General features: G+C 40.2%; 1 protein-coding gene across 4 annotated transcripts in view; it reads left to right on the top strand.

The window, feature by feature from the left end:
- The window catches only part of SAMD12 (sterile alpha motif domain containing 12), a 959,986-nt gene that overhangs the window by 218,436 nt on the left and 722,443 nt on the right, over positions 1-19,107 (top strand). The gene's annotated exons all lie outside the window — the stretch shown is intronic.

Below are 19,107 nucleotides of genomic sequence, written 5' to 3'. Positions count from 1 at the left end.
GATGATAAGGTCTAGAACAGTGTTTTTCAACCAGTGTGCCGTGGCACACTAGTGTGCCATGAGAGATCCTCAGGTGTGCCACGGTAGACTGACAACAGTGTGACATATTTTTTAAACTTTGCTTGTTTTTTACTCCCAGTGCAGGGGTAGTTTGTAGGAGGCATGGTATAACAGCACAATACATACAGTATGTGTGTGTTTGTGTGTGTATATATATATATATATATATATATATATATATATATATATATATATATATATATATATATATATATATATATATATATATATATATGCTGTATTAGGCTACAATGTGATTTTTTTTTTTAATTTTGGGATGGTGGTGTGCCACAGGATTTTTTAATGTAAAAAAGTGTGCCACGGCAAAAAAAAGGTTAAAAATCACTGGTCTAGAAAATGCTGACAGTGCCTGGTATATTTAAGGTAAGCCTGATACAGTGATTTAGCAACGACTGGGATCATGCTTGCAAAAAAGGGTAATATTCATGTTAATACTCATATTACTTAGTGTAAAAATGTTTGCATGGTTTATAGAAAAAACGTTTTTTCTCTTGTTAAGTGTATCCAGTCCACGGATCATCCATTACTTGTGGGATATTCTCCTTCCCAACAGGAAGTTGCAAGAGGATCACCCACAGCAGAGCTGCTATATAGCTCCTCCCCTCACTGCCATATCCAGCCATTCTCTTGCAACTCTCAACTAAGATGGAGGTCGTAAGAGAACTGTGGTGTTTTATACTTAGTTTATTTCTTCAATCAAAAGTTTGTTATTTTTAAATGGTACCGGAGTGTACTGTTTATCTCAGGCAGTATTTAGAAGAAGAATCTGCCTGCGTTTTCTATGATCTTAGCAGAAGTAACTAAGATCCTTTGCTGTTCTCACATATTCTGAGGAGTGAGGTAACTTCAGAGGGGGAATAGCGTGCAGGTTTTCCTGTAATAAGGTATGTGCAGTTAAAATATTTTTCTAGGGATGTAATTTGCTAGAAAATGCTGCTGATACCGAAGTAATGTAAGTAAAGCCTTAAATGCAGTGATAGCGACTGGTATCAGGCTTATTAATAGAGATACATACTCTTATAAAAGTGTATTTTAAAACGTTTGCTGGCATGTTTAATCATTTTTTACATATGTTTGGTGATAAAACTTATTGGGGCCTAGTTTTTTCCACAGGCTTCCTACTGTTGTAATATGAGTGGGAGGGGCATATTTTGGCGTTTTTTTGCACAGCAAAAATTACAGACACAGACATCCAGCTTCTTCCTGCATGATCCAGGACTTCTCTGAAGGGCTCAAAAGGCTTCAAAAGTCGTATTGAGGGAGGTAAAAAGCCACAATAGAGCTGTGGCAGTTGTTGTGACTGTTTAAAAAACGTTTTTGTCATTTGTTATTCCGTTTTTGGTATTAAGGGGTTAATCATCCATTTGCAAGTGGGTGCAATGCTCTGCTAACTTATTACATACACTGTAAACATTTCGTTAGTGTAACTGCATTTTTTTACTGTTATTTCAAAATTTGGGAAAATGTGTGTTTCTTAAAGGCGCAGTAACGTTTTTTATATTGCTTGTAAACTTGTTTTAAAGTGTTTTCCAAGCTTGCTAGTCTCATTGCTAGTCTGTTTAAACATGTCTGACACAGAGGAACCTACTTGTTCATTATGTTTGATAGCCATGGTGGAGCCCCATAGGAGAATGTGTACTAAATGTATTGATTTCACCTTAAACAGTAAAGATCAGTCTTTATCTATAAAAGAATTATCACCAGAGGGTTCTGTCGAGGGGGAAGTTATGCCGACTAACTCTCCCCACGTGTCAGACCCTTCGCCTCCCGCTCAGGGGATGCACGCTAATATGGCGCCAATTACATCAGGGACGCCCATAGCGATTACCTTGCAGGACATGGCTGCAATCATGAATAATACCCTGTCAGAGGTATTATCTAGATTGCCTGAATTAAGAGGCAAGCGCGATAGCTCTGGGGTTAGGAGAGATACAGAGCGCGCAAATGCTGTTAGAGCCATGTCTGATACTGCGTCACAGTATGCAGAACATGAGGAAGGAGAGCTTCAGTCTGTGGGTGACATCTCTGACTCGGGGAAACCTGATTCAGAGATTGCTAATTTTAAATTTAAGCTTGAGAACCTCCGTGTATTGCTTGGGGAGGTATTAGCTGCTCTGAATGACTGTAACACAGTTGCAATTCCAGAGAAATTGTGTAGGCTGGATAGATACTATGCGGTGCCGGTGTGTACTGACGTTTTTCCTATACCTAAAAGGCTTACAGAATTTATTAGCAAGGAGTGGGATAGACCCGGTGTGCCCTTTTCCCCACCTTCTATATTTAGAAAAATGTTTCCAATAGACGCTACTACACGGGACTTATGGCAGACGGTCCCTAAGGTGGAGGGAGCAGTTTCTACTTCACCAGGAAAATATCATAAGATATGGTGTAAATATCTACATTGGTGTGAATCCAAGGGTTACTCATGGAGTAAAGTCAGAATTCCTAGAATCTTATCCTTTCTCCAAGAGGGATTGGAGAAAGGATTGTCTGCTAGTTCCTTAAAGCGACAGATTTCTGCTCTGTCTATTCTTTTGCACAAACGTCTGGCTGAGGTTCCAGACGTTCAGGCATTTTGTCAGGCTTTAGTTAGAATTAAGCCTGTGTTTAAACCTGTGTCTCCGCCATGGAGTTTAAATTTAGTTCTTAAAGTTCTTCAAGGGGTTCCGTTTGAACCTTTGCATTCCATAGATATTAAACTTTTATCTTGGAAAGTTCTGTTTCTAGTAGCTACCTCCTCGGCTCAAAGAGTTTCGGAGTTATCTGCTTTACAGTGTGATTCCCCTTATCTGATTTTCCATGCAGATAAGGTAGTTTTGCTTACCAAACCTGGATTTCTTCCTAAGGTTGTATCTAATAAGAACATCAATCAGGAAATTGTTGTTCCTTCATTATGTCCTAATCCTTCCTCAAAGAAGGAACGTCTTTTACACAATCTTGATGTGGTTCGTGCTTTAAAGTTTTATTTACAAGCTACGAAGGATTTTCGTCAAACATCTGCTTTGTTTGTTGTGTACTCTGGACAGAGGAGAGGCCAAAAGGCTTCGGCAACTTCTCTTTCTTTTTGGCTGAGAAGCATAATCCGCTTAGTTTATGAGACTGCTGGCCAGCAGCCTCCTGAAACAATTACAGCTCAGTCCACTAGAGCGGTGGCTTCCACATGGGCTTTTAAAAATGAGGCCTCTGTTGAACAGATTTGTAAGGCGGCGACTTGGTCTTCGCTTCACACTTTTTCTAAATTCTACAAATTCGATACTTTTGCTTCTTCGGAGGCTATTTTTGGGAGAAAGGTCTTACAGGCAGTGGTGCCTTCCGTTTAAGTTCCTGCCTTGTCCCTCCCTTCATCCATGTCCTAAAGCTTTGGTATTGGTATCCCATAAGTAATGGATGAACCCATGGACTGGATACACCTTTACAAGAGAAAACAAAATTTATGCTTACCTGATAAATTTATTTCTCTTGTGGTGTATCCAGTCCACGGCCCGCCCTGTCATTTTAAGGCAGGTGTTTTTTTATTTTTAAACTAGTCACCACTGCACCCTATAGTTTCTCCTTTTTTCTTGCTTGTCTTCGGTCGAATGACTGGGGGTGGCAGTTAGGGGAGGAGCTATATAGACAGCTCTGCTGTGGGTGTCCTCTTGCAGCTTCCTGTTGGGAAGGAGAATATCCCACAAGTAATGGATGAACCCGTGGACTGGATACACCACAAGAGAAATAAATTTATCAGGTAAGCATAAATTTTGTTTCTTTCATGTAATTAGCAAGAGTCCATGAGCTAGTGACGTATGGGATATACATTCCTACCAGGAGGGGCAAAGTTTCCCAAACCTCAAAATGCCTATAAATACACCCCTCACCACACCCACAATTCAGTTTTACAAACTTTGCCTCCGATGGAGGTGGTGAAGTAAGTTTGTGCTAGATTCTACGTTGATATGCGCTCCGCAGCAAGTTGGAGCCCGGTTTTCCTCTCAGCGTGCAGTGAATGTCAGAGGGATGTGAGGAGAGTATTGCCTATTTGAATGCAGTGATCTCCTTCTAAGGGGTCTATTTCATAGGTTCTCTGTTATCGGTCGTAGAGATTCATCTCTTACCTCCCTTTTCAGATCGACGATATACTCTTATATATACCATTACCTCTGCTGATTCTCGTTTCAGTACTGGTTTGGCTATCTGCTATATGTAGATGAGTGTCCTGGGGTAAGTAAGTCTTATTTTCTGTGACACTCCTAGCTATGGTTGGGCACTTTGTTTATAAAGTTCTAAATATATGTATTCAAACATTTATTTGCCTTGACTCAGAATGTTCAACTTTCCTTATTTTCAGACAGTCAGTTTCATATTTGGGATAATGCATTTTAATTTAAGATTTTTCTTACCTTAAATTTGACTTTTTCCCTGTGGGCTGTTAGGCTCGCGGGGGCTGAAAATGCTTCATTTTATTGCGTCATTCTTGGCGCAGACTTTTTTGGCGCAAAAATTCTATTTCCGTTTCCGGCGTCATACGTGTCGCCGGAAGTTGCGTCATTTTTTGACGTTATTTTGCGCCAAAAATGTCGGCGTTCCGGATGTGGCGTCATTTTTGGCGCCAAAAAGCATTTAGGCGCCAAATAATGTGGGCGTCTTATTTGGCGCGAAAAAATATGGGCGTCACTTTTGTCTCCACATTATTTCAGTCTCATTTTTTATTGCTTCTGGTTGCTAGAAGCTTGTTCTTTGGCATTTTTTCCCATTCCTGAAACTGTCATTTAAGGAATTTGATCAATTTTGCTTTATATATATGTTGTTTTTTCTCTTACATATTGCAAGATGTCTCACGTTGCATCTGAGTCAGAAGATACCACAGGAAAATCGCTGTCAAGTGCTGAATCTACCAAAGCTAAGTGTATCTGCTGTAAACTTTTGGTAGCTATTCCTCCAGCTGTTGTTTGTATTGATTGTCATGACAAACTTGTTAAAGCAGATAATATTTCCTTTAGTAAAGTACCATTGCCTGTTGCAGTTCCTTCAACATCTAAGGTGCAGAATGTTCCTGATAATATAAGAGATTTTGTTTCTGAATCCATAAAGAAGGCTATGTCTGTTATTTCTCCTTCTAGTAAACGTAAAAAATCTTTTAAAACTTCTCTCCCTACAGATGAATTTTTAAATGAACATCATCATTCTGATTCTGATGATTCCTCTGGTTCAGAGGATTCTGTCTCAGAGGTTGATGCTGATAAATCTTCATATTTATTTAAAATGGAATTTATTCGTTCTTTACTTAAAGAAGTACTAATTGCTTTAGAAATAGAGGATTCTGGTCCTCTTGATACTAATTCTAAACGTTTAGATAAGGTATTTAAAGCTCCTGTGGTTATTCCAGAAGTTTTTCCTGTTCCTAATGCTATTTCTGCAGTAATTTCCAAAGAATGGGATAATTTGGGTAATTCATTTACTCCTTCTAAACGTTTTAAGCAATTATATCCTGTGCCGTCTGACAGATTAGAATTTTGGGACAAGATCCCTAAAGTTGATGGGGCTATTTCTACCCTTGCTAAACGTACTACTATTCCTACGTCAGATGGTACTTCGTTTAAGGATCCTCTGGATAGGAAAATTGAGTCCTTTCTAAGAAAAGCTTATCTGTGTTCAGGTAATCTTCTTAGACCTGCTATATCTTTGGCTGATGTTGCTGCAGCTTCAACTTTTTGGTTGGAAACTTTAGCGCAACAAGTAACACATCGTGATTCTCATGATATTATTCTTCTTCTTCAGCATGCTAATAATTTTATCTGTGATGCCATTTTTGATATTATCAGAGTTGATGTCAGGTTTATGTCTCTAGCTATTTTAGCTAGAAGAGCTTTATGGCTTAAAACTTGGAATGCTGATATGGCTTCTAAATCAACTTTACTTTCCATTTCTTTCCAGGGTAACAAATTATTTGGTTCTCAGTTGGATTCCATTATTTCAACTGTTACTGGTGGGAAAGGAACTTTTTTACCACAGGATAAAAAATCTAAAGGTAAAAACAGGGCTAATAATCGTTTTCGTTCCTTTCGTTTCAACAAAGAACAAAAGCCTGATCCTTCATCCTCAGGAGCAGTTTCAGTTTGGAGACCATCTCCAGTCTGGAATAAATCCAAGCCAGCTAGAAAGGCAAAGCCTGCTTCTAAGTCCACATGAAGGTGCGGCCCTCATTCCAGCTCAGCTGGTAGGGGGCAGGTTACGTTTTTTCAAGGAAATTTGGATCAATTCTGTTCACAATCTTTGGATTCAGAGCATTGTTTCAGAAGGGTACAGAATTGGTTTCAAGTTGAGACCTCCTGCAAAGAGATTTTTTCTTTCCCGTGTCCCAGTAAATCCAGTAAAAGCTCAAGCATTTCTGAAATGTGTTTCAGATCTAGAGTTGACTGGAGTAATTATGCCAGTTCCAGTTCCGGAACAGGGGATGGGGTTTTATTCAAATCTCTTCATTGTACCAAAGAAGGAGAATTCTTTCAGACCAGTTCTGGATCTAAAAATATTGAATCGTTATGTAAGGATACCAACGTTCAAGATGGTAACTGTAAGGACTATCTTACCTTTTGTTCAGCAAGGGAATTATATGTCCACAATAGATTTACAGGATGCATATCTGCATATTCCGATTCATCCAGATCATTATCAGTTCCTGAGATTCTCGTTTCTGGACAAGCATTACCAGTTTGTGGCTCTGCCGTTTGGCCTAGCTACAGCTCCAAGAATTTTTACAAAGGTTCTCGGTGCCCTGCTGTCTGTAATCAGAGAACAGGGTATTGTGGTATTTCCTTATTTGGACGATATCTTGGTACTTGCTCAGTCTTTACATTTAGCAGAATCTCATACGAATCGACTTGTGTTGTTTCTTCAAGATCATGGTTGGAGGATCAATTTACCAAAAAGTTCTTTGATTCCTCAGACAAGGGTAACCTTTCTGGGTTTCCAGATGGATTCAGTGTCCATGACTCTGTCTTTAACAGACAAGAGACGTCTAAAGTTGATTACAGCTTGTTGAAACCTTCAGTCACAATCATTCCCTTCGGTAGCCTTATGCATGGAAATTCTAGGTCTTATGACTGCTGCATCGGACGCGATCCCCTTTGCTCGTTTTCACATGCAACCTCTTCAGCTCTGTATGCTGAAGCAATGGTGCAAGGATTACACGAAGATATCTCAATTAATATCTTTAAAACCGATTGTTCGACACTCTCTAACATGGTGGACAGATCACCATCGTTTAATTCAGGGGGCTTCTTTTGTGCTTCCGACCTGGACTGTAATTTCAACAGATGCAAGTCTCACAGGTTGGGGAGCTGTGTGGGGATCTCTGACGGCACAAGGAGTTTGGGAATCTCAGGAGGTGAGATTACCGATCAATATTTTGGAACTCCGTGCAATTTTCAGAGCTCTTCAGTTTTGGCCTCTTCTGAAGAGAGAATCGTTCATTTGTTTTCAGACAGACAATGTCACAACTGTGGCATACATCAATCATCAAGGAGGGACTCACAGTCCTCTGGCTATGAAAGAAGTATCTCGAATTTTGGTTTGGGCGGAATCCAGCTCCTGTCTAATCTCTGCGGTTCATATCCCAGGTGTAGACAATTGGGAAGCGGATTATCTCAGTCGCCAAACGTTGCATCCGGGCGAATGGTCTCTTCACCCAGAGGTATTTCTTCAGATTGTTCAAATGTGGGAACTTCCAGAAATAGATCTGATGGCGTCCCATCTAAACAAGAAACTTCCCAGGTATCTGTCCAGATCCCGGGATCCTCAGGCGGAGGCAGTGGATGCATTATCACTTCCTTGGAAGTATCATCCTGCCTATATCTTTCCGCCTCTAGTTCTTCTTCCAAGAGTAATCTCCAAGATTCTGAAGGAATGCTCGTTTGTTCTGCTGGTAGCTCCGGCATGGCCTCACAGGTTTTGGTATGCGGATCTTGTCCGGATGGCCTCTTGCCAACCGTGGACTCTTCCGTTAAGACCAGACCTTCTGTCACAAGGTCCTTTTTTCCATCAGGATCTGAAATCCTTAAATTTAAAGGTATGGAGATTGAACGCTTGATTCTTGGTCAAAGAGGTTTCTCTGACTCTGTGATTAATACTATGTTACAGGCTCATAAATCTGTATCTCGAGAGATATATTATAGAGTCTGGAAGACTTATATTTCTTGGTGTCTTTCTCATCATTTTTCCTGGCATTCTTTTAGAATACCGAGAATTTTACAGTTCCTTCAGGATGGTTTAGATAAGGGTTTGTCCGCAAGTTCTTTGAAAGGACAAAGCTCTGCTCTTTCTGTTCTTTTTCACAGAAAGATTGCTATTCTTCCTGATATTCATTGTTTTGTACAAGCTTTGGTTCGTATAAAACCTGTCATTAAGTCAATTTCTCCTCCTTGGAGTTTGAATTTGGTTCTGGGAGCTCTTCAAGCTCCTCCGTTTGAACCTATGCATTCATTGGACATTAAATTACTTTCTTGGAAAGTTTTGTTCCTTTTGGCCATCTCTTCTACCAGAAGAGTTTCTGAATTATCTGCTCTTTCTTGTGAGTCTCCTTTTCTGATTTTTCATCAGGATAAGGCGGTGTTGCGAACTTCTTTTAGATTTTTACCTAAAGTTGTGAATTCCAACAACATTAGTAGAGAAATTGTGGTTCCTTCATTATGTCCTAATCCTAAGAATTCTAAGGAGAAATCGTTGCATTCTTTGGATGTTGTTAGAGCTTTGAAATATTATGTTGAAGCTACGAAATCTTTTCGTAAGACTTCTAGTCTATTTGTTATCTTTTCCGGTTCTAGAAAAGGCTAGAAAGCTTCTGCCATTTCTTTGGCATCTTGGTTGAAATCTTTAATTCATCTTGCCTATGTTGAGTCGGGTAAAACTCCGCCTCAGAGAATTACAGCTCATTCTACTAGGTCAGTTTCTACTTCCTGGGCGTTTAGGAATGAAGCTTCGGTTGACCAGATCTGCAAAGCAGCAACTTGGTCCTCTTTGCATACTTTTACTAAATTCTACCATTTTGATGTATTTTCTTCTTCTGAAGCAGTTTTTGGTAGAAAAGTACTTCAGGCAGCGGTTTCAGTTTGAATCTTCTGCTTATGTTTTTCGTTAAACTTTATTTTTTGGGTGTGGATTATTTTCAGCAGGAATTGGCTGTCTTTATTTTATCCCTCCCTCTCTAGTGACTCTTGTGTGGAAAGATCCACATCTTGGGTAGTCATTATCCCATACGTCACTAGCTCATGGACTCTTGCTAATTACATGAAAGAAAACATAATTTATGTAAGAACTTACCTGATAAATTCATTTCTTTCATATTAGCAAGAGTCCATGAGGCCCGCCCTTTTTTTGTGGTGGTTATGATTTTGTATAAAGCACAATTATTCCAATTCCTTTTTTTTATATGCTTTCGCACTTTTTTATCACCCCACTTCTTGGCTATTCGTTAAACTGAATTGTGGGTGTGGTGAGGGGTGTATTTATAGGCATTTTGAGGTTTGGGAAACTTTGCCCCTCCTGGTAGGAATGTATATCCCATACGTCACTAGCTCATGGACTCTTGCTAATATGAAAGAAATGAATTTATCAGGTAAGTTCTTACATAAATTATGTTTTTCTCTGCAAGTGCATGTAAACACTAAAACAGTGATAACTTTTACTAGAAGCATTTTTGCCAATACAAGTATAATGCAAATAGTTTATATTTAAAGATGTAATTCATCTATGTGCATTTAAATTTTGACTGGAATGTCCCTTTAAATTCACAATTTTTGTTAGTACAACCTTTTATAATGTCTACTCATTATACATTACTAAAATAACACAGGGTAATTAGACAGATAAAATAGTTCTAGTTAGTGAGAGACATTCCCTAATACTAGCTACACAGAGAATGTACATTTATTAGGTATTTCGGTGCAATGCAGAGAAGGCAATTAACTACACTTAGGATAGGTGTCATAGTCATTATTTCCAGTATATTAAATTGCACTTTTGAAGAATTTGATCTTGAGACTTGTAGGAGGAGAAATAGCACACTGATTAGAAAGGAGTTTCAGATATAAAGAGCTTTAAAACCTTAGGAGAAAAAGCACGATCAAGGGGAGGGCAGTCATTTCAGGAACTACAGGACTGAGAGAATTTACAACAGTGATAAAACTTAATACCTTGAAAAAAAAAATCATAATGGAAATATATGCAGAGTCATTGTTCTCTAAAATTGAATATGCTAATTTTTATGTTAGGTGGGGTGGGGTCTGTGAGTGGGATATAAAGTAATTTAGGACAGGGGATATCTTGCCAAAACAATGTCCATGTATAATGAGTGTTATGTTTTTTTGTTTTGCAAAAACTCAATCTGCAAATGTTGTACTTTAGAAATTAAAAAAAAATATATAGAGAGAGAGAGCAGTTTTGGAGTCTTCTCAATTTCACCACATTATTTTGATGATGTTTAATCAAAAGACATTTATACAATGTTGTAAATGAAAAGCTCTCAAGGGAAATGTGAAATTGATTGAAAATTCACGAGGGAGCTTGCACACTATATTAAATCATTTGCTATTGATCCTCACTTAATAGTATTTAATGGAAAAATCATAAATTGAAATGGCATGCAGCTCCCATGATACAACATTGCATATTTTAGGATTATGTGAGATCTGGATACATTTGCAAATCTAGCTGTCTCTTTATTTCTTTTTTAATTTAGGCTGATACAAATATAAATTAAAACGACAAATGCATTTGTTTATATTGATGATTTTTCCCTTGTGTTATTTCATAAATGTTGTATGACATTACCCTGAGAGCCTGAAGCGTAGATTTGATATTTTACTTACCATTTGTTAAGATATTTTATGTGCTGCATTTTATTCCTTGTCGTAAGTGAAAGAGATCTCGTCTTGTAGTTTGTTTGCCTTTGGCTATTATTGTAGGTTATGTAGGATCGTAGAACAACATTTGTGCAATTAGTATATTCATACTAAAGGAGTTCCCTGCATATGAGAGAAGAACATTTAGAGTAAATGATGGGAAAAGGTTAAAGGGCATGGAAGTCAAAATTAAAGGGGCGGTAAAGTCAAAACTAAGATGCCCATTTATCAAGCTCCGTATGGAGATTGTGGGCCCACGTTTCTGGCGAGTCTTCAGATTCGCCAGAAACAGCAGACCGCTGCTCCATAACCCTGTCCGCCGGCTCAGAGCACGATCGGGTTGATTGACACCTCCCTGCTGGCGGCCAAATGGCCGCGAGTCTACAGGGGGCGGCGTTGCACCAGCAGCTCTTGTGAGCTGCTGGTGCAATGCTGAATACGGAGAGCGTATTGCTCTCTGCATTCAGCGAGGTCTTGCAGACCTGATCCGCACTGTCGGATCAGGGCCGCAAGACCTTTGATAAATAGGTCTCTAAATGTTCATTATTCAGATAGAGCATGGGAGCTTAAAGGGCCATTATAGTTAAAAAATTAAGTTGTAAGACTATTGACCCTAGATTAATTTTGAGATTTTTGACCCTAGACTGCTTTGTGTTTAACCCCGCAAAAGGGTTAAACACAAAATAGAAATACAGCTCGGGACCAGCAGAGCACTGCTGATCCTGAGCAGGAAATGTAACATCCAATCAGCAGTGCTAGTCGCATGACTCCGATGTGGAACTAGCACTGCTGATTGGATAAGTGGAGTTTTCTACTCAGGACCAGTAGCTGCTCAGTAGCTGCTCATTGGTGGCTGCACATAGATGCCTTGTGTTACTGGGTCATCCATGTGCATTGCTATTTATCAAAAGGATATCTAAAGAATTAAGCATATTAGATAATATAAGTAAATTGGAATGTTGTTTAAAATTGTATTCTCTATCTGAATCATGAAAGAAAAAGTTTGGATTTAATGTCTCTTTAAGCATAATTCTGACTTTACTGTTCCTTTAAACTTTTATTATTTTTTGTACCAAATGTACCCCTTCGTTCTCTTTCTTTCTTTATTTGAAAAAGAAGGCATCTAAGCTATTTTTTGGTTTCAGAACCATGGAAAGCACTTGTTTATTGGTAGGTGAATTTACCCACCAATCAGCACGAACAACAAAGTGTGTTCACCAAAAATGGGCTGGCATCTAAACTTAAAATTCTTGCATTTCAAATAAAGATACCAAGAGAATGAAAATAATTTGATAATAGGAGTAAATTAGAAAGTTGCTTAAAGGGACACTGAACCCAATTATTTTCTTTTGTGATTCAGATAGAGCATGACATTTTAAGCAACTTTCTAATTTACTACTATTATCAAATTTTCTTCATTCTCTTGGTATCTTTATTTGAAATGCAAGAATGTAAGTTTAGATGCCGGCCCATTTTTGGTGAACAACCTGGGTTGTCCTTGCTTATTGGTGGATAAATTCATCCACCAATAAAAAAGTGCTGTCCAGAGTTCTTAACCGAAACAAAAGCTTAGATGCCTTCTTTTTCAAATAAAAATAGCAAGAGAACGAAGAAAAATTGATAATAGGAGTAAATTAGAAAGTTGCTTAAAATTGCATGCTCTATCTGAATCACGAAAGAAAAAATTTGGGTTCAGTGTCCCTTTAAAATTGTATGCTCTATCTGAATCACGATAGAAAAAAATTGGGTTCAGTTGGCTGAACTGGTTGGTCACAGTATCCTTTTTTGATTAGTTCTTTTCTATGAGAGCATACTGAAATAGGCTCTTACGCGTGCACTTGTCTTGAGCTTTATAATTACAACATTGTTATACATATTATTGCAAACACATATAGTGCCCAAGATACGTGCGCACTCCTGTGCCTACTTCAGTATGCCCTCATGGAAAGGAGACAAGCTTTAAGGATTCCAAGATAAATGAGTCTGTGATTGGCTTATGGCTGTCACATGATACAGGGGACCAGCAAATGGGGGGGGGGGAACACATTTTTTTAGAAAATATCTACTGCTTATTTAAAAGTCAGAAAGTGTATAGTGTGAACGACCTTGCATGGTACTGTGCTTTCTGTTGAATGAAGCCAGCAGACATTGCTTCCTGCTTCTCTTTTCATTGCCTGAGCAGATATTTGTGCATCGTAAGGCATGCAGGAAGGTGAAATGGAAATCCGAGGAATTGTAATGTCTAGTCCTAATATTGCACTGCAGTCTTTTCCTGTTATAGGGCCACAATATAAGTGACATGCTATTAGTGATTTCACTTGCGCGCAGACACCGCCATAAGTAAACTTTTAACGTACGCAGGTTAGCCTGCATATTACAAATTGAAAGTAAAATATTTGCACACAAGTGAAAGCTGACATGCGCTAATTTGAAGACCGCGGATATCGCAAATTGCTAAATTTTCTTCTTAAATGGGAAGAGTCCACAGCTGCATTCATTACTTTTGGGAATTCAGAACCTGGCCACCAGGAGGAGGCAAAGACACCCCAGTCAAAGGCTTAAATACCTCCCCCACTTCCATCATCCCCCAGTCATTCTTTGCCTTTCGTCTCAGGAGGTTGGCAGAGAAGTGTCAGAAGATTGAAGATAGTCTCTAAGGGAGGGTAGTACTCTTCAAAATGGGTCTGGAGTTTTAAGTAATCCTGTCATTCTCTCAGTGAGATCATGGATGAAAGTCCAGAGATGCAGGGGGAGTTCTTCTGCGAAACCATCCCAACTCATATTAACAGCTCCTGGGCAATCAGCGTTGGCCAGTTTCGCTGCCTGACTTTTTTCACTCAAGTCCATGTCAGAAGCAATGCTACTATCTGTCACACTTGAAGGGCCGTGGCATAGATTCCGGTAAGATTGTTTCATTTTATTTCAATATGTGAATGTAATGTTAACGAAAGAAGCCAGGGTTCCAGTGGGACTCCTTTATCTTAAATGGAATCAAGGAATAATATCTCCTGAGGTGGGTTATTGAACAGGGGGGGCTTTAATCATGTTTGTTATGTGATTTTGTCTGCTAATGTGTAGTGTTACTTGGGCTCATGGCTTTTCTGACATAATGGCTTTATATAATCAGTTTGCGCGGTTAGAGGGACTGGCAGGCTTTTTTTGGCTTACACGATGCACCTCGTGAGCGGGTGTGGTCACATTGCATTCCATTTCCGCATCTTGACCGTGTGGCGATGGAGGGAGTCTGTTCGTTAGTGGTCTGGTTCATGGGAGGTGGTGAGTGCCCCAGCCATTGGGGGGTGTAAGGTGCCTTAAGTGTTTGTCCATAATACAATCTCCAAGTTATAGAGGATTCTGATTTTTTGGAGACAGATATCTCTGATTCGGAGTATACGTCTTGCGATAAATATGAAATGGCCTGGGTTATCCATGCCCATCAGTTATGTGCCGATTGCCATTCTAGAGTACTCTCTTCACCCGAATCAGGGAATTTACTGGGCCGAGGGATCCTCGGTCTTCTGTGCCGGACGGCAAACTGGGTTAGACGTGTAGGGATAAAGACAATCTCTTTAACGTCTCCGCCTTTTTCTTTCTTTTAAGTATCTGTTCCAGTTCTGAGCTTGGGAGGATGGGGCCTCTAATCGGCTGGTCCGGTTGGTGTGTCGTCTTCCTTGGGCATTCACCCTCGGGTGCTGCCTTTTCTTTTCTTTTGTTTTATTTGAATCCGGTTAGGATGTATTTGGTTTGTTTTATGATGCTTATGTCTGTTACAATTGTCCATTGTGGGGACATTTCTTCTCTGGAACTGCTACTTGCGATTTTGTGGTCAGGTGCACACTTCCTTGGAAGCTGCACATTCTATAGTTTATGTTATCGACCCCTTTGGGGTTTCGTTTTTTTCTTGGACCTTGGACAGTTAAGGGGAGTTCCTTGTACCAGGCGCTACTGGTACTGGTCGGGCGCTAGCTGCTGTTCCTTATGTTTCATGTCACCCACGTGGTGCTGGTGTGCTGGTTATCTTGTTGGATGTTGACTTGTTCACTTTGATGAAGTGTTTGTGTTATGTTTGTTTTATCCAATTACTTGAGGGGGTGTTTTCGTTTTCTTATACGTCAACCATTCTCCTCGTCCTTGGTGAACAGAGTGTCGGAGGTTTTGTGCCTCTACCGTTTTCCTTAGGTTGGGGTCTGGGTGCGGACCTGTCTATGTCTCCTTGTGGGTTTGGGAGGCCCTTAGCCTCGGAACCAGATTTTCCCCATTCCCAAGGGTTTGGAGGTCTGGATTAACTCTGGACAGCCCATGTACCAGTTTGGATGACGGTTTTTCGTTCTATCTTGGTATCTTACAGGGTGTCTGTTTTTCTTGTGAACGTCACCGGTACCTATGGAGGTTGCTGGGACTGCTTTTTTCCCTTTTAAGGTGGTCAGGTCATCTGGGTTCAGAAGTGTGGATATGTCTGTCTTCCCTTGTTTCTGCGTATCGCACGCTCTCATAAGAGGAAGCATAGGGGTTGAGTTTCTCCCCCTTTTTTTCAACCCAGCAACCGCTTCTGGTTCACTCCGCAGAGGAGTTGTGGGATTTTCTATGGTTTTCCTTGTGTGGTTCAGGGATTTCCAGGAGCGTGATCCTGTGAGGATTTTGGCTCTCCGTCTAAGGGGCTTGTTTATCCTGCCGGGTAGCCTAGTGTGTTGCCAGTTACCTACATGGCTAAGGTTGCAGTGTTCTCCATTATATGGAACCCTGTCCCTGGTGACCTTCGGGGTCTTGGAGAGTTTGAATCCAGCAGCTGCTGATTGTTTCTTCACTTGTATTACAAATTGCAATAAGAAGATAATTTTCTTGGAATTTTGCACTTGAAGCTCTAGGAGCTCTTGTTCTCTGGGATTGCAGAGGGTCCAGGGCTCAGCTCCACCTACGGGTGTGGGTTGCCATCTCTTAGGGCCATGTCTATTGTCTGAGTTTTGGGTCCGGATCGTTAGATTCGGTCCTGGGCGGTTCAGTTTCGAACCTTAGGGTTCAGAACGTCTGCTTGTCCCTTCAGAGGGTTGATTTTTCTCTCAGGGGAGCTTTGGTTCCTGCCTGGAGGTTAGTTTGATGCTTTTCGGATGCATCTTTCAGTTTTTGCCAGTGGCAACTTTTGCACTTGAGTTGAGGTTGTTTGTCTCAACTGGGCTGGTGGTAATGGTCTTTGAGTTATTGCTCAATGGTATTGCTTACCATATCTCTTTAAGCCTCTGTGCCCTGTCTACGGCTGGGAAAGTGGCATTTGTCTTCTTGGGGAGGATTTGGAAGTCTTACGGTTTCCATGGAGACCCTATGGGTTCTATCTTCTAGTTCAAGGATTTTTCTTCCTCTCTTGTGTGCTAGAGGCTATAGAGGCTGGTTCTGGTACTAGGGTATCGTTATGGCTCAATGCCCTATCTCCCTTTTTGGGAGTGCTCCTTCTTTAGGGAAGGGATATGTGCAAGGGTTCTGGACCCATGTACGACATATCTATTATGGGCCACCTGTAGTGGCCGGATAGTTCGCCTAGCTGCCTAGCAAGCGAATGGCTTGCAGTTTGCAACCAGCTGCAGCTATTGCATCTGGAATGTGTGCTTGTAAGCTGTTTGGCAGTCGTGGTAGCATGCCTGATTCTAGTAATTGGTCAGGGGTTCGTTCCTCTTAGGCTCTCCGTTCTCTCTTGAGGTGGATGTTGCCAGCCCCTTTTTATACTGGGTCCATTCCTCAGAGTGGGGTCTGACCGTGTACTTCTGTTGGCCCTGTTATCCTCCCTGGTGGGGGGTTCTCGGGTGTTCCTTCCTCTACTGGTTACATTTCACTGCTGGTGTTGGTTGTCTTTTGGGGTCCGGATTCATCCTGGACGGGAGATGTCATCATTATCCAGCACTCTCTGTGGGATGGGATCCCATGTTGGCTTAGGGTTAGTTTGCTGCCCTGGAGCTGGAGCTCGCGAGTCTGTCCGTTGTGATTCTGTGTTTCAAAGAAAGCCCTTTTTTCTGCTGGGACAGTTAATTCCTCCATCCTTTTGGTGGGTTCCGGGCTACCTTCGGTCCTGATACAAATTTCCTACCTGTATGTGACTAGTTATAGCAGTTGTATCTTCTGGACTAGGGTTCTGGGGAGCTTTTGGCTCTCTGGCACACCATCAGTCATATGGTGTTGTGTCTGGGGATCTGAGGGTGGATTTTGTCTGTCCTCGCTATCGCTCTCTCATTGGTTAGGAGTGTCACTCTGGGTTTCTTCCCTAGTCTGATGGTCCTTTGGATCTCCTTTGGGTACTCTGTTCTCTCCTTCGGAGGTAGGAGGTACTTTCTTCGGGTAGTTTGTGCGATGGGAGCCTGCGGGACTTGGCTCCTCTGAGGCATTGTGCTCAGCGGTCTCTAAGTACTTTGAGTGGTCTCCAGCACGGCTTTGCCGGTTGTTTAACTGATGGGCAGTTACCTTGTTTCTTTTTATATTGTTTTTTATGGGTAATACCAGGCTGTGGTGCCTTTCGAAGGGAACATGTTCTGTACCCGCCCTTTGTTTGCATTTAGTGTCCTCTATAGCTTGGGTATTGTTTTAACAAAATTAATGAATGCAGCTGTGGACTCTTCCCATTTAAGAAGAAAAACTCAAATTATGCTTACCTGATAATTTTCTTTTCTTCTGACTGGAAGAGTCCACAGCTCCCCGCCCGTATTTTATCGATAAAGCGGCCATTGTTTAGTTTCTTCTTCTGGCACATTTTTCACCCTGATATTTCTCCTACTGTTCCTTGTTCCCTTGGCAGAATGACTGGGGGATGAGGGAAGTGGGGGAGGTATTTAAGCCTTTGGCTGGGGTGTCTTTGCCTCCTCCTGGTGGCCAGGTTCTGAATTCACAAAAGTAATGAAAGCAGCTGTGGACTTTTCCCGTCAGAAGAAAAGAAAATTATCAGGTAAACATAATTTGAGTTTCTTCTTGGAATGGAGCGCGCAAACTGAAAAAAAAAAACTTAACACTTAAAATTCACACGCTAACCCAACACCTCATTTGACCATCAGTGCTTTCCCAAAGGTAGTTATGAATGATTTACATTCCAATGTTCTTCACATAGAAGAAAATGTTCTATTTATTTTTAAATATACATTTATATATATGTGTGTGTGTGTATATATATATATATATATATATATATACATACAATTGGAAAGCACACTTAGCACTGCTCTTTCCACTCAAAACTGTATAGGTGAAATTCAATATGATGTATATACAAATAAAAATAAAAACAGATTAAAAATAAAAAAGAAACAAGATATATAGTAAAGAAAATATATAAGAAACAATCTTAATAAAAATTATAATAGTAAAAAATCGTAATAGTAAAAGAACTTGCTAGAAATATACCAACAGACACTGAATCAGTGTATGCAATACCGTCTTTTTGAGTCCCGTCCTTGATAAATAAAACAGAAAACCAGGACCCTGAGACCTGTATAGATAATATATGGTCAAAACCGTTTAGGTTGGGTGTCAGGTAATCCGCTTTTACCCTGTGAAGCTTTTTAAAGCACTCATCTAACCCCAGTACAGCTGAGGGTGGTGCACGCATAACCGCAATACCTCACGGCTAGGCGCTGCGACTCACATCATATTGTGTCTCAGTAGCTGTCGCCGGTTTTGCGTTTTCTGTGCATGTTTCTTTCATATGAAGCTCCTGTGCCTTTGTATATATATCGGAGCGGACAACGTCTTCTTACACTGCATTATATGAACTTTCTTTTGGATCTTTTGGTGTTTACTGAAACGCCTGCTGAAACACTCGTTTTTAGCGTGTATCCTGTGAGTAGCCTATATATGCATATGGGGCTGTGTTATTAAAGTTGTTTAATCTGCACTTAGATCCGTGCTGAGCTTCTCTTATTTTGCCTTTTTAATATATTATACTTTATTTATGAAGCTCCAACATATTCCGCAGCGCTGTCCATGGATACAATTCATTTAAATAAAACAATATACAGACAGGACAAAATTTACAAACACATACAGGAGGAATTGAGGGCCCGTTTCCTGTGGGAACTTACAATCTAGAATATATATATATATATATATATATATATATATATATATATATATATATATATATATATATATATATATATATATATATATATATATATATATA

Source organism: Bombina bombina, chromosome 5, assembly GCF_027579735.1.
Source record: "Bombina bombina isolate aBomBom1 chromosome 5, aBomBom1.pri, whole genome shotgun sequence".
Lineage (NCBI taxonomy): Eukaryota > Metazoa > Chordata > Amphibia > Anura > Bombinatoridae > Bombina > Bombina bombina.
The sequence above is the reverse complement of the archived record's forward strand: the minus strand, read 5'-3'. Positions and strand labels throughout refer to the sequence as shown.